The following is a 15303-nucleotide window of genomic DNA, read 5'->3' on the forward strand; positions in this document are numbered from 1 at the left end:
CACATATTGCCCATTTGTGCCACCTCAGGATGTTTTTTTTTCCCCGAAAAGTGCTACGACTGGCATTTTATTTTCCCTCGCTCTCACCTCCGCAGATGAAAAAAACAGGAAGAAAAAAAATTAAGTCCGCCAGAAAAAGAGATCCTCCCTCCACCTGAAGGTGCAGTTGTAACACTGAGTTGTGTGTTTTTTAATGAAACCGCTCGCAGCTGTTGTCAGGTTTTGAGACACATCACGCTTTCCACCCCTCCCCAACTAAACATCCCCTGCAGCCCTCCCATGATGCATTGGGGGTGTCAGGGGAGCTTGTAAGGGGCGCAACTCAGATGTGAAATGTTACAGCTCAGAGGGCTCGGCGGGGCCTTGCAGAGTGCAGCGCGTCTGGTGTCCCAGTTAATGTTCTCATTTCTCACTGGGAGGGGGGATCCATTTAACGGCGTGGAGAAATGGAGCTTTTATAAAACAAGTGTTTGAAGACGCTAAGCCGCCTGTATAAATCCTCCGCTCTCGCCGGCGAGATCCCAACCTGCCCATGAATCATCTCTGGACCCCACAAATGGACGCGATCATATTGCGAGGGTGCCTGTGAGTTCATGGTAGCCAGCCGGAGCCTTTGTCAGCAAAAGCTCTCCGGCTTTCACTGTATAAATTATTCAACTAAATGCTCATGTCTTTTCATAGAACTTTTCCCCTAAAATCCCTTCCCCCAGATGAATCCGGAGTTGTCTTTTTTCATTTATTTTTTTTTTTTTCTAAAGACATCACCACCTGCAGACCAGATGCAAGCTTTAAAAGCTCATCTTCCAGCTTGTGAGCAGAACTCATGCAGGGAAAAAATGGAGAGAAAGCTGAATAGCAGAGTAGAAATGGAACGTCATACACAGAAAGGCACACAAGGAGAGCAAAAAGGAAAAAAAAAAAAAACAAGAGTGTTCGAGGGCGGTGATGTGTTGCTCTCTGTTCATATTCATCAAATGCATTGTTGCCAGGGTTTCATGAGTTGACGTTTAGTTTGAATTCAGAAAGCATAATCCCTCGGTCCGGCAGGGTGCCTCAGACCTGCCTGCCACAGCTCCGTGCACAGTGGCGGCTTTCACACCAATCAGCAAAAGCTTCTTTTTTTACTTTTTTGATTCATTTTTGAGCTTCTAAAGTTAATTCATAGAAAAGCTCCTGGATGAGGATTACAACTCGGTTTGTTGTCACTTGTTCTTATTTTTGTTCTTTTGTGATCAATTACAATTTAAAAATAATCGTAGTATGGAGACACTTCATACAGTGTGGCGTTTTGATTTTATGTTTCACGTTCCACTCATGTAGTTTTGTCGGGATGAAAAACCCATTTTCAAATATGTTTTCGATCTAAAGTTATCCATTATCTGTTATTTGATCTATTTTTGTCATAAATAGCAAACAGTCTGTGTTGTGATGGTGTGAACATACAAAGTAATATTTACGCCTTTAATGTGTAATTCACTTCATCAATTTCAAAACTTTTCAAAACGACCAAACTCATTAATTTTTAGGATTTTAACACTTCAAATGCTATTTTTTTGTCTTTGACAATTTCTATAAACACTAAAAAGCAAATATTTTCCTTGAAGTATGTTGTAGAAACATGGTTCTATAGCCAACAATGCCCCAATGCCTTCCATTAAAACTTTAATGTCTTTGGTCGCTGTAATTCCATTACAGTATATTAATGTGCACGCTGCACTGTTCAAAACTCAAAAAGCCATTACAATCACCATCCTATTCTTTACTTCTGGGAAAATACTTCATATGTTTGTGATTTGAAGGGGAAGGAATATCAAACACTTGAACCAAAATGGTTGTCGGCTCGTTAAGGCTAGTAGATTTACAACATTTTACAGAAATGAAAGCACCTTCAGTTTTTGAAATATAACCTTCTGGAAATCGCTTATTTTGTTTTCAATCCTATTCCTTTAGGATTCCCAGTAGAGGTTGAAGCGTCACTGTTTATTGTGAGATAAAATAATAAAAAAGATCAAACCTGCGGCTGAGTGACAAATGCATTTGTTGGTTTTAGAGGAATCAATCAAGCAGAAGGCAAATAGGTGAGTTTCACTTCAGTGTAACTTCCTGGGTAAACAAAGAGACAAACAGTCACACAAATGAAATATATTTACACATCAAGACAACAGAAATGTGTTTAGATTGTGGAAGGAAGTTTGCAAAGACAGAGAAAACCCAGACACACACAAGAAGAACAACTTGAATTCACCCTAGTGTCTCAGCCTGTTATTTAATACTATATATCACAATAACAACACTGAGATACAAACACACACATGAAAGTCAGCATAAATGGTTGAACAGCAAGGCAAACTGACATTTTTTTGCCCCTTAATAGATTTTTGCAAGGATGGATGAGTAGGTAATCTACTTTTCATATGCTGAGAAGTCCTTTGTTACTGGAGAAATTATTTCATTTGAAGCTCTTTTTTTTTCTGTAAAGCGCTGGACTCGGGCCTGATTAATTTTGGTAGCAAGGATCTCATTTTATATTTATGTGAGGGGCTAACGGAAAGAAAAAGAAAACGAACCCTGAGTGAAGTCCCGTCATGTGTAAGGAAGATGAATATTTCTCCTGATGAATTTTATCTGTCAATTGCAGCTGGGTTCTTACTATTTCTCAGGGTGTTTGCTCTTCGTCTTAGGGTACGGCCTATGTGGGATTTTCTGGATTGTTGAAATTGGTATTACGCAGCCTTGCCCACAATGTAACGGGGGAACTTGTGGATGTTGTTCAACTTTGGCACCAGCTGATGCTGCATCTGAGCCCACCCCGGTGTGCTCTTGTCTCCTCTCATGCCGAGCACCCTTTGCCCTTCACGTCTCTTGCCTTCTTAGTTATTTCATGCTTCCCCGTCCACTGATACCCTGATTTACCCCTTCATTCTCTTCCTCTGCACCTCCAGCGCTCGTCTCACCTCCGCCCGTCTCCGGCTCTGTTAATTCCGCACCATGTCTGACCGCCCCCCCTCCCCCCTCCCCCCCCCCCCCCCCCCCCCCCCCGCTCCTCATAACAAAACCATGATGGACCTTATCACTCCTGTCACTCAAACTCCCTGACAGCCAGTTCCTGTTTTTTTTTTTTTCTTCTTCTTCTTCTCTCTCCTCTCCTTTTTTTTTTTTGGACGTGTGTCTGTCTGCTTCCTCTCTCACTCTACCTTTCTTTTTTTTTTTTTTTTTAAATCCCCCATGCTTTCTCCCCTATGATGACCAGGAGAATATGCTTGCCTGCAATCCATCTGTCCTGCTGATAAAGACGTTAGTGGTGACGGGTGTAGCACCAGGCGTAGGGCAGCAGGGCCCTGTCAGTGCCGGTCTGTCTTGGGGGATGGCTAACGGGTGTCACGGATTAGTCCGGACTTTGCATGATTGCTTCACTAGCTTTGAGATACACACGGCATGTTACCCTGGGTGATACCGTGGCATAGCCAGCCAGAAATCTCTGTCACAAAGAGGAAGGAATGGAAAGGATTTGTCCGCTGTGTCGGGTAGAGGCATGTCACAAACTGTGTGTGTGTGTGTGTGTGTGTGTGTGTGTGTGTGTGTGTGTGTGTGTGTGTGTGTGTGTGTGTGTGTGTGTGTGTGTGTGTGTGTGTGTGTGTGTGTGTGTGTGTGTGTGTGTGTGTGTGTGTGTGTGTGTGTGTGTGTGTGTGTGTGTGTGGCATTGTGCTATTTGGTATACACCGATATATAAGATAATCAGGGTAGAAGGAAATGGTTTGTCCTTGATATCTTGAAATATTTAATCCATCCTGAATTCTACATTAAAGATGAATAAATTCAGCACAAATTTACAGGGTTTTTTTTTGTTTTGTTTTTTATTTTTCTAGATTTGCTCAACAATCACGCTGCATCGAATGTAAGCCGCAAAGGGTATTAACGGGTAATTCCATTCAGATGTGGGAAATGATGTGATAACTCTTGACACCTTGAGCTTTCAATAAAGACTGAAGCCGAGCCGGAGAGACATTTGAGGAAAAAAAGAAAGAAAACACTTGAAATAGCAGCAGTCATATTGTCCCTCAAGTATGAAGTTTGCTCAGAAGAATGTTAATGTGTTAGAAATCACAAGGCCAGCTGCCAGTCAACACACACACACACACACACACACACACACACACACACACACACACACACACACACACACACACACACACACACACACACACACACACACACACACACACACACACACACACACACACACACGTAAAGGCTGCAAGCTTGTAGTTTTCATTCTTTTTAAAGCCATTATTATGATTTTTTTTCTTCACTGTCTAGGATACAGTCAGACAAGCAAATAATTTCTAAAATAGCATTATTACATTCATCAATAATTTGTCAGCATGAATGGTTTTATATCAACTATCTTAAACTAAACGTAACTATTTATAGGTGATTTGAAACACATCTTATTATGAATGACTGTTTTCTCACACTAGCCATTCTAAAGTAATGACAATAATAACGCTATATTACATGAATTCTGTGCAGCTGATTCCGGAGGTCAAGGTATTTAAACATGTTTTCTCTATTTCCTACTACAACCTACAGATAGTTATCTCAATATTATGACAAGTTTAATGATACCTTCTGGTGCAAAATACAGTTAAGACGTCTAACTGTGGCATTATGCATATTTTTTTGTGTTGTTTTTTTTTCAAACTCTCCCTGACAGCATGATTCTGAAGCTAATGCTCGTATCATAGCAACGAGGTAGTTGTCTTTCATGGCAGCATCACTGATATCTCAGCCGCCGGGGCGGCATGTCGCAATTGGTAGAGAGGCTGGCTCCCATTGGAAGGTTGCAAGTTTGATTCCCATCTCCGCCTGTTTTCATACTGAAATGCCCTTGCGGAAGACACTGAACCCCAAACGGCTCCTGTTGGAGTGACAGCGCCTTTTGCATGGCCGCAGCCTCCATTGGTGTGTGAGTGTATGGTTGAATGCTTCACTCACACTGCAGGGAAATGCCGCTCAATTCTGATTTTTTTGCACACAGTAACCCATGTCTGACCTGTTTTGTGGCCATTTGAAAGTGCCAATTCAGATTTTTTTTCACCCCAGACCAGGACCTTGTTCCTATGTGGTACGAATTCTGATATTTTTATACATGCGACTGCTTTGACATTGATGTGTGACTGACCCCTCGGACAAGCGCTGGAGGAAGTGGCTCTGCCAGAATGTTATATGCTGTTGAAAGCTGTGCTCTCTTTCACGTCATTATCCTTCTTTCTCTCATCATGTTGTCATCCACTTGAAATTGGATCTACACTGGCTGACCAGCATTGCCAGATATGGTGGTAACCCCCAATTGGGCAGCCAAAATCTCTTGCCTGTTAACTTTGTACATTTCTGTGTTTATGGCATGTTCATTATTACACATATAATAATTTTACAGTTTTAACATGATTTCTACACAGGCTGACTTGGGCGTTTTTTTGTAATGAGTTGTGTGGGTTTATTTTACATTGTTTGGGTTGGAAACAGTGAATCATATCTGGCAACCCTGGTGCAGACCGGCGTGCCATGTATAAATAGCTTGTTGGGCATGACCTCTTCTGCGCTCTGAGACCCAAAAAACATCCAATCCAATCACGTTCCCACGGCAGGTTGCTGGAAATGAGCACGCATAAAAATTGGATACCAGTAAAACATTGGAATTGAGTCTCAAGACCTGCAGTGTGACAGTGGCCTAAGTGAAGTCTATTTACCATTTGTGTCTCAGCGTTGTGTCCATTATTCTTAGAAAATACGATAAAAAAAATTATCAGTTTTCTTTGAAATCTTTACAATTTGCTTGGTGGTTTGACCAGATTGGAGCCTCCTGTGGGCTAGTTTTGGCCGACGGGCCTTATGTTTGACATCCCTGGTCTAACAAGTAATAATTATAGAGCATTCAAGATAAACTGTAGATTATCTCTGACAAAAAAGACTAAAAAGTGAAATTTAAGCATTTAACCCCCCAAAATAATGATTGATGCTGTGTTGCCTCTCACATATTTCGGGAGGTTTCTGCACCAGCTGTTTACGTTTGGGTTTTCAAAAGGGGGAGCGTTCGAAAGGTGAATGTTTTCAAGGACTTGCAGCTCGAAGCTGGTTTAGCAATCCGGTGGTAGTTAAAAATTGTTGAAGCGAATAGTGAGAACCTTCACTTTGATAAGGGAGCAGAAGGTGAACTTGGAATGTGAGAATTATTTGTTTTTTGGGTTTTTTTGGGGGGGTGGGGTGCGGGGATACAAACATTTTCCAGACGTTAAATTCTGTTGGACTGGCATTCAGAATACATCAACTAAATAGATGTCAGTGTTTTTAAGGCAGAGTCAATTCTATGCCCATGTTCCTTGAGTATTTTATTCAGTCTTTTTTTTTTTTTCTTTTTTCAACAAGTCTCATTGATAAATATGAGATCTGCCATGTTCCAAAAAGGTAGAAAAGCAGCTTTGCTGAATGTCAGATTCATCAAAAAACTATCTTTGGACACAGCCTGTGCAGGAGCTGTTGAAATTTAATAAAGACACAGGTAAGCTCATTAACTCTCCAGGCACACTTACGGTATGCAGGATTAAAGCTTGGGGGAAGGGTAAAAAAGCAATAGGGGGTGAGACAGAGAGGTAAGCTGCCTATACGCGGTGTCTGTGCATAGGCTGCATGTGGGAAGATGTGATCACAGTGACGTGCTTTTTACATATCCTGAGATTTTCTCCACCTCATTCTGCTCGGAGCTAAGCTGGTTTTGAAAGCAGATAAAGGACATGCAAGTCGCTGCTTCAAAATGTACATGATTCCTGTTAACCGCTGGGATTTTTTTTCTTTCACTAAATTTTAATTTCATCTGGCAACATCTACTCTTTTTTTTTTTAATGTAGCACTAGAAAGGCAGAATCTGTGCAATTCTCCATCATGCAGAGTGTAAGGTTTTGTAAATCTTTTTGGAGATATTCCTGTTTTTTATTTTCCAGATAAGGAGGTATGATTCATTGCTATGGTGCACTTCTGGCGCAGGGTGATTTGGGGATACACTGCTCCCTTGAATGTGTGTGTAGACTGCACTTTTTGGCCTTCTACATATAGCTACATACTGCTCAGACGATGAGCAATTGTGATGAAATCTGCCATTCAGTCTGTAGGTTTGCAGATGGCCGATGTGAAAATGGTGCAACACGGTCATTGTCAGAAATTTCACAATAATTGACACAGCTACTCACTAACCAATCGAAATGCAGCCTATTATGAGTCTACAATCAATGTGTCCCCAGCGGAACAGCCCAGCAAGTTGACAGATTGTAAACTGAATTATTAGAATGCAAGTCTTTTTCATGCATGCATGATTTAATGATAACATGATAACATTTATGTTTTGTGTGTATGTGGAAGCCAAAGAGACACACTAAGGATTTTGTCTGATAGACACGCAAAATAATACAAAATGTTGATTTTACACGTTCGCCTTCATCTATATGGAATGGCAGACATGTTTTCCAGATTGTACAAAACATTTCCTTTTATTCATTCACTCATGCATAAGAAGTTTCAGTTTTGGCCTAAATGAGATTCAGTTTCTGTTACGCACCGACATGCTTGACAACTTCCTCCACCAGTGCGTCCAACTCGCTTGTGTGCTTGTGTATGTTGTCATCAACGTGGTAGCATTAAGCAGTTGCTTTGACTACAGTTTGGTGATGATCCTCATCCCGATAATTCCGTACCTGTTTGATCAAAGTTGAAGAATGACTGCTTGAAGCCATTTTGAACTTTGTACAAATACACAATACTTCCATCTTACAGCTCTTACCATAGTAGATTCAAGGCCTAGACATTTTTTTTCCAATAACTACATCATGACAGATACCTTTGCTGTAATTCACCACAATGTTTAACATCTAGGATTTTAAATCTACTAGGATATCTTACCTAAAATATGCTTGTGAAATTTTAAAGTACATGTTTCCTGACAAATAGTTTTTTCAAAATATTGCACACAGACTTTTTGCTGGCAAAATAGCAAATGTAAGGTTTGGAGATGCACTTTTTTTTTTTTAAACCATATTAAACCGTTGAAAACATTTGAGATAAAAAAAAAGCTCCCCCTGACACATTTCGTGCATTGGAGGTTTTGTGATGAATGATCGTCAACACAAGGATGCGCTTCATTAATTTTAAAAGACCAAAGGAAAATGTACAAGAAAGCCAAAGCAATGGCAAGAATTCTTTCATCAACCAACCCGATGAAGGTGCACTGTAAGGAAATGGTAGCACTGAAGCCCGTTCCATCCTGTGTTTGGTTTATTTAGAAATCTTTGGCCCATGCCATGTTCTACTGAACTACACCGGGATTTGTTTGGTAACAGTCCAAGCCTTGCTGTTCAGGGAAGTCTCTGTCCGCTTGTTCGCTGTGCGCCAAGGCTTTGATAGCAGAGTTTACGCTTGTTCTAATGAACCGCAAACAAAGAGATGGCACCGGAGTTTGTTTTAATCGAGCCGAAACTGCCAAGTGTGAAGACATCCTGAGTGCCACCCCGGGAGGATGCACATCAAGAACGCTGAGATGAACCAACACAGAGTTTGGAAAAGGTGGTAAAGATAGTAGGATGCAAAGTGGAGAAAGAAGCCATAGTGCGTAGGATGACAAACTTTAAATGTCTCTGCTGCAGTGCCTCCCTGCTGTGATGTTGCAATGGAGCAAAATGCTTCTGGGAGGGAAAAATAGTCACGTCTCAGGGGGTTTAATGTGATGGGCCGCGGTTACGCATGTTCCCTGTCAGAGGAAATCTTTGGGGCAGCAGGGACGTGTCTCAAAGTACCTTCCATTAGGACAAATGAACAGCTGCTCGACTGTCTGCAGAATCGCCTGTCACTGCAGCCACAACTGCCATCTGTATTCATAACACATTCTGACTGACATCCACCGATAGAATAAGTTGATCTCCATTTGTTCCTCTCTGCGCATGAAGTGCAAGGGGAGGCAGTAATCTCATGCATGTTTATTGGTGTTACAGGACAACAAGATAGAATAGTCAGATTGAAACATTTGATAATTTAATAAAGTGATGATTATCATATGAATGTGGCATTACAGAAAGGCACTAAGGGAATTTCTTGGTGAGGATGTTTGCTGAGTTCAGCGATATCAAACAAAAGGCCTGTGGGCCAAAACCAGCGCGCAAAATGCTCCAATCCAAGAGTAGTGGACGCAAAACGACTGACACCAGAGCTGAGGTATCGTTCCATGAGCCTCAAAGCCGGGCCATCAGTGGGAGTTTGTAAAAACACCCATAATGCAACAAGCTTTAGGAGAAGTTTTTGGGACATTTCACTATGTTTAACTTTAGAATGGCCTGATTATCATGTGATAATAAAAGGTCAGGGTCAGTTCATCCTTAGGTGAATGTCATGTTTTTTGGTGAGCTTTTGATTTCAGGGACACTGAGAAGATTTAATGACGTGATAAAAATGCTGTGACACAGTGAGTCAGCGTTTAGCACTCTCCCATTGTAATGGGGAGACCCTTATTCACTTTCAAGCAGGGGTCTTTCCGTGTCAGTTACTTTCTTCTTGCGTGTACTTGGATTTTCCTACAGTACTCAGATTCCTCCCACCATGCAAAGACACTTTCTCAGTTTAACGGGCTCTGAATTCATTGTCCATGCTGTTATCAGCACAGCGATGGACTGTTGACTGGTCCAGACTGTGACTTGTCCTTCACCTGAGGTTTGTTGAATGAGTCTCAGCTCTAAACAAGGAGAGTCATTGATGCAAGAGATTTCACGTAGGATGAATACCCACTCAGACTCTATAATCATTTCATTACTATTTCGTGGTCGAAGGTCTTTTTTCCCATTACACACACATTTATGACCCTTGGATATTTTTACACCACGTTTGAACAAATTTAAACCGGACTATCTCACAAGATAAGATTCAAGATCTCGGCGCATCATTGACGCTGTGCTCTCTTTCAAATATTGACTTCCTCATTGCCAATACATAGCAACACAACTGGAAATTATGATCACATTTCAAATTCAGCAGAAAATGTAATTGCTAAGTTGACTTTTCACCACCTGCCGTCTGTGCAGTCGGGCTAAAATGTGTGTAAAGTATCCACGCTTCAGAATTCATTGCTTCTTTGTCACATCAATGTTTAAAGCAATACTTCAAATCATTGCTACATCTGACACATGCCGTAAAGAATATGTTTACCCTTCAGTGAAGGCTTCTAACTGTGAGGCTGTAACTTTAGTTTTACTCTTGTTCCTTTTCCACCTCCTTGTATATTGAGGCGATCGTTTTCTGCACAACAGCCGTCTTAGGTTAGTGGTTTGTAACAGCCAGGTGGCAATGAAAGCCAAAATAAACGCCTTTATAAGAAAGAAAGGCTACAGTGTTAATGAGGCGCTGCACATTCAATGTTGCTTTCTAAAGCTGACAGATGTGTCCTCTTTCAAGGCTTTGCATCTCTCTATTCAGGCTTTTTGTGAAAACTTAGGGCTTCCCTTGCACCCCATCTGTCAGGGGGGTAAAAAAAATGGTACACCGAGTATTGTTGACAGTTTTCAGACAAAGGTTATTTGTATTTATTTAGATTTTCCCAAGCAGCTGTTTCTCTTTAGTTTGCAGATGTTTTCTAACTGTAGTTTTTGACTGCTCTTAAGTCTGGGTTGAGTAAAATCTGCTTTTAGTTTTAACTGTGTATAATTTGCTTGTACTTCATGAATGCAATAACCGATTATTGGATTTCCTGAATAAGCACGCAAATCAGAGGTGTGAAATGTATGGCTTGTGGTCCAGAATTGGCCCACCAGGGAGCCGGTCCGGCCCACAAGATGGAGTTTGAGAAATTATGACATTAATAGTAATATATGTATTTAACCACCAGGGACGCCCAGCAAGTTATTTTCTTTCTACTTTAGTTTATATTGTGTGTTGAGTCAGTTCAGGTGATCAGGATTACTAGTGCAATTACTACTATGCTCCCAGTGTTTTTATATAAGCCATTTTGAATTGTGCAACACTACTATTTCATTTCTATTCACAGTTGCACTGAAGGTCTCATGTATGCCGATAGCAGTGTCATCAACATTAATTACTCAATCAAGTTCATAAATTAATTGAAATAAGAGAGTTCAAATAACGGCAGCAGGGAAATGAAGAGGTCACGCTGGTCCACAATAAACACAACCGAACAGCACAATAATGAGGGGAACTGTTGACTGAAACATGACGCTATTGATTTATTTATCCTTTCTTTTCTTAAAGCTGCTGTGCGTCAACATGATTATTGTCCAACCATCTTTCGGCAGCGTGGCATTACCTTAAAGGATTTATGGGGCAGATTATTGAAAAGTCAGATAGGAAAGAGAAAATCAATGAAACACTGTTTTTTTTTTTTTCCCTCCTTCAAACCTTGAAGTTAAATGTCTGGAGTGTAGGGCTCTGTGATTTATCGCCACTGCCAACACAGTTGGATGATCGGTCAGTTGCTTTGTCCATTAATACGTCTGTCCATCTCACCACTTGTCCTATTCTCTCTCTCTGTCTCTCTCTCTCTCTCTCTCTCGTTGTATGTGTTGCTGTGTCCTCATCGTCTGCTTCTGTCTTCTTCATGTTAATGCGTGTCCTGCCGGTTCGGTCACATTCTCTGAGAGCCTTTATTGTAATTGGCTCTCAGTTGTTTCCAGTCTGAAAATACAAAACAACACAGACACACAGATTAAAGCAGGGTCGTTGTTTATTTTTTCCCCCCCCACTTCTCTTTCTCACCATCTTATCTATGGGAGCATTATTGTCGCAAGACTGTGTCAATGCATGTGCAGAGTTGTCTGCCTGTATTTCACTGTATTTTAGTCTGTCTGTCCAAAGTCAGAGTTGTCAACGTGTAAAAGAATTTGAATTTGTCAATGTGAATCTTAATCTGCAAAGGTCGTATTAGAATTTGTCTGATAATTAGGTATTTAAATATGAAAATAATCTGCTCATCTCTATTAAAATTTGTACACGTAACAGGGTTTGTCATTATGTACAAAAATATTTGTACTTAAAAAATCTGTTTTTAGCTTCAAATGCTCAAAATACAGCCAGTAAAGAGTCCAGCAGTTTCACGACTGACTTTTTTTTTTTATACATTCAACTTTTGCTACAGTGACAGGATTGTATGCTGTAAAGCCTGGGTTTTGCTGCCCTGAGTGAAGGCTCACAGGCTCCTTCATTCTGGCAGTCATTTGGGTATTAAATCAATTTAATCAGCTATGAGGCGACAGCATTCCTATAAATGCAGCACGTTAATAGAATGGAAAGTCCAGTGAGGTGTAATAATGAGGACAAGTTTACCCAAAGACCTGTTTGTTACCACTGTATTAGGGCTACAGTAATTCTTTGCTTCTCATGACACACATTGACATATATTTTCACTGGTGCAGAGTATCAATCGCAGTATATTTGAAGATATTGTACTGAGTGTTTCTCAAGGCGAGGCTTATCTACAACCTGCCTCACAATGTTGTGCATGACGGAAATCACCACCTGCCCTGCACCTACTGAGGTACCAGGCAGCAGATCGGTATGCAGCCAGAATGAAGGAGCCTGTGAGCCTGAGCTCAGGGCAGGCAAACCCAAGTGTTACACCTTTGAATCCTATCTCGGCAGAACTGGAGGTAACTGGAGGGTTGTCTGCATTTCCAGGATTTGAAGCTGAAAATAGATTTGTTTTTGTACTTAATTACAGACAGTCAAATTACAAGATGACTTTGGCAGAGTCAGGTTCACATTGACTAATTCTTTTATACATTGACAACTCTGACTTTGGACAGACAGATTTAAATGTAGACAGACAACTCTCCATACACATCACAAATAGTTTTTACTACAATAATGCCCCGAGACTTATCCTCCTCTCTCTTAATGTGTTCAGTCATTTCAAGGGCAGGTGCAATGTCCAGTAGTTAGTTATTTCTTAGTCTTGTCAGGTGAGTGGTTTGCTTTGTGCTCCAGGTGGAATTGGGACCTTCATCAGTGACGGGGCGGGAGCCCAGTGACCACATTGTACGGAATACAACGACTTTTTGCACCCGCATGACTGCACCACATGATTAAACCTTTTCTGACCAGCTGTTGCCATTGTACAGTCTCTGTACACCTACATCAGTGAAAGAAGTGGGACTGGGAAGTTTGGTTTTTACTGCATCTTGTAGTTGGACATCCTAATGATGAGGAGGCTGATGATGATGATGATTCCTTTGTTTCTGATCCCACTGCTTGAGCCCTTTTATTGCTAAGATTTGTAAAATGCGTCTTGTTGCTCTGGGGTTGTTTACTCCAGCGAAACCAATTGCTGTGTAAATTTAAACTGTATTGCACCTCAGTTGTTTAAAAATGAGAATTGGTCATTTTCATACTTTCCAAACCCCCCCCCCCCCCATAATGTTCACATGATGTCTTTGTACCAGGTTGCCTCAGGCTTACAGGACAAAAAAGACCCACAATGCACATTTGAAGAGCTAAAAAAACCTTCTTCTTTTAAGAACATCTTGCTTCGATCCTGTCTGCTCCAAATGAGTCTGAATGGACCAAAGTGTTTTTTTTTTCCTTTTTCTTTTTTTTTTCCCTACAAGCTTTCGATGAATAAAAAGGGAGAAAGGGAAAGAGAAATCAATGTTTGTCTCTCTTCAGATAAATGCACAGAGCCCAGCAGTGCAAGGCAGTAAAAGGGTAATCTGAGAAACAACAATACCATGGGCTGACAGGAGATGCGGTAATCTAGGCTGGACCAGCGCTATCCTTAAACAGAGTGTTCTGTGTCTAAAAGATTACACTGTAAGCTCTGACACAATAATGGCCCTCACACACACACACACACACACACACACACACACACACACACACACACACACACACACACACACACACACACACACACACACACACACACACACACACACACACACACACACACACACACACACACACACACACACACACACACACACACACACACACACACACACACACACACACACACACACACACACACACACACACACACACACACACACACACACACACACACACACACACACACACACACACACACACACACACACACACACACACACACACACACACACACACACACACACACACACACACACACACACACACACACACACACACACACACACACACACACACACACACACACACACACACACACACACACACACACACACACACACACACACACACACACACACACACACACACACACACACACACACACACACACAAGCATACTGACAGAAGAGCTTCTGCCTGGCCTGAGCTTCCGCAAGGCCACCGCTGATCACAGTGTTGGTTTAACTTGAAGTTTTCTCAGCGGAACGTATTGATAGAAGTCTGATCGAAGGTCTGCAGCCAACAGTGAGTGGTGAGGTGGGCAGTGATTGACACTGAAATGGAAATGAGAGGAATCAGTGATAAGAGGACATGGATAGCATTTATTCCATTGTGTTTGTTGTTTGTCCAAGTATTGTATATATGTTGCACCCTCATAGTGAGCCACAACACATCAATCTTTGCTTTAATAAAGAAACTTCTCAGGTCCAATATAAGCACACGTTTGCTTTTTTTCTATCTTCAGCTTCAAGCACGTTATTTTTCCTCTAAAGCAGCAGAACTAATTTTGAAACCGATCATTTCAAGAATATATGTTTTAGCGCGATTACTGTTTATAACAAATGTAATTACAAATGACTTACCTAAAATATATATGTAGCGCAAATATATTATGCTAGCTGGAAAATACGAATACTGATTCAATTTGTTTTGATTCAGGATTTTACCATTTTTACCAATTTTTAAGTAAAAATTTAAAAGTTTGACTTCTAATATTCAACATTTGTAATGATGACCGTTTGTGTGCATCATAATTTGGGTATAAAAGAACATAAAAATGTGTGTGTGTGTGTGTGTGTGTGTGTGTGTGTGTGTGTGTGTGTGTGTGTGTGTGTGTGTGTGTGTGTGTGTGTGTGTGTGTGTGTGTGTGTGTGTGTGTGTGTGTGTGTGTGTGTGTGTGTGTGTGTGTGTGTGTGTGTGTGTGTGTGTGTGTGTGAACAGAAACAAAATGTGCATGAGAGGCGAAAAACTCCACAGGGTATCGTAAACATTTTTTTTTCCATCTTTGTCCACATAAATTTGCCCACGGGACGGCTTCTGCAAAACAATTACAGTCGACACAGTCAAGCTTTTTCTACTCGCTGTACACACACTTGC

At 41.1% G+C, this 15303-nt stretch overlaps 1 protein-coding gene across 1 annotated transcript in view; it reads left to right on the forward strand.

Moving 5' to 3' along the window:
* cdh13 (cadherin 13, H-cadherin (heart)) overlaps positions 1-15303 on the forward strand; it is a 397592-nt gene that overhangs the window by 262115 nt on the left and 120174 nt on the right. The window lies entirely within an intron of this gene.

Source organism: Blennius ocellaris, assembly GCF_963422515.1.
Source record: "Blennius ocellaris genome assembly, chromosome: 11".
NCBI lineage: Eukaryota > Metazoa > Chordata > Actinopteri > Blenniiformes > Blenniidae > Blennius > Blennius ocellaris.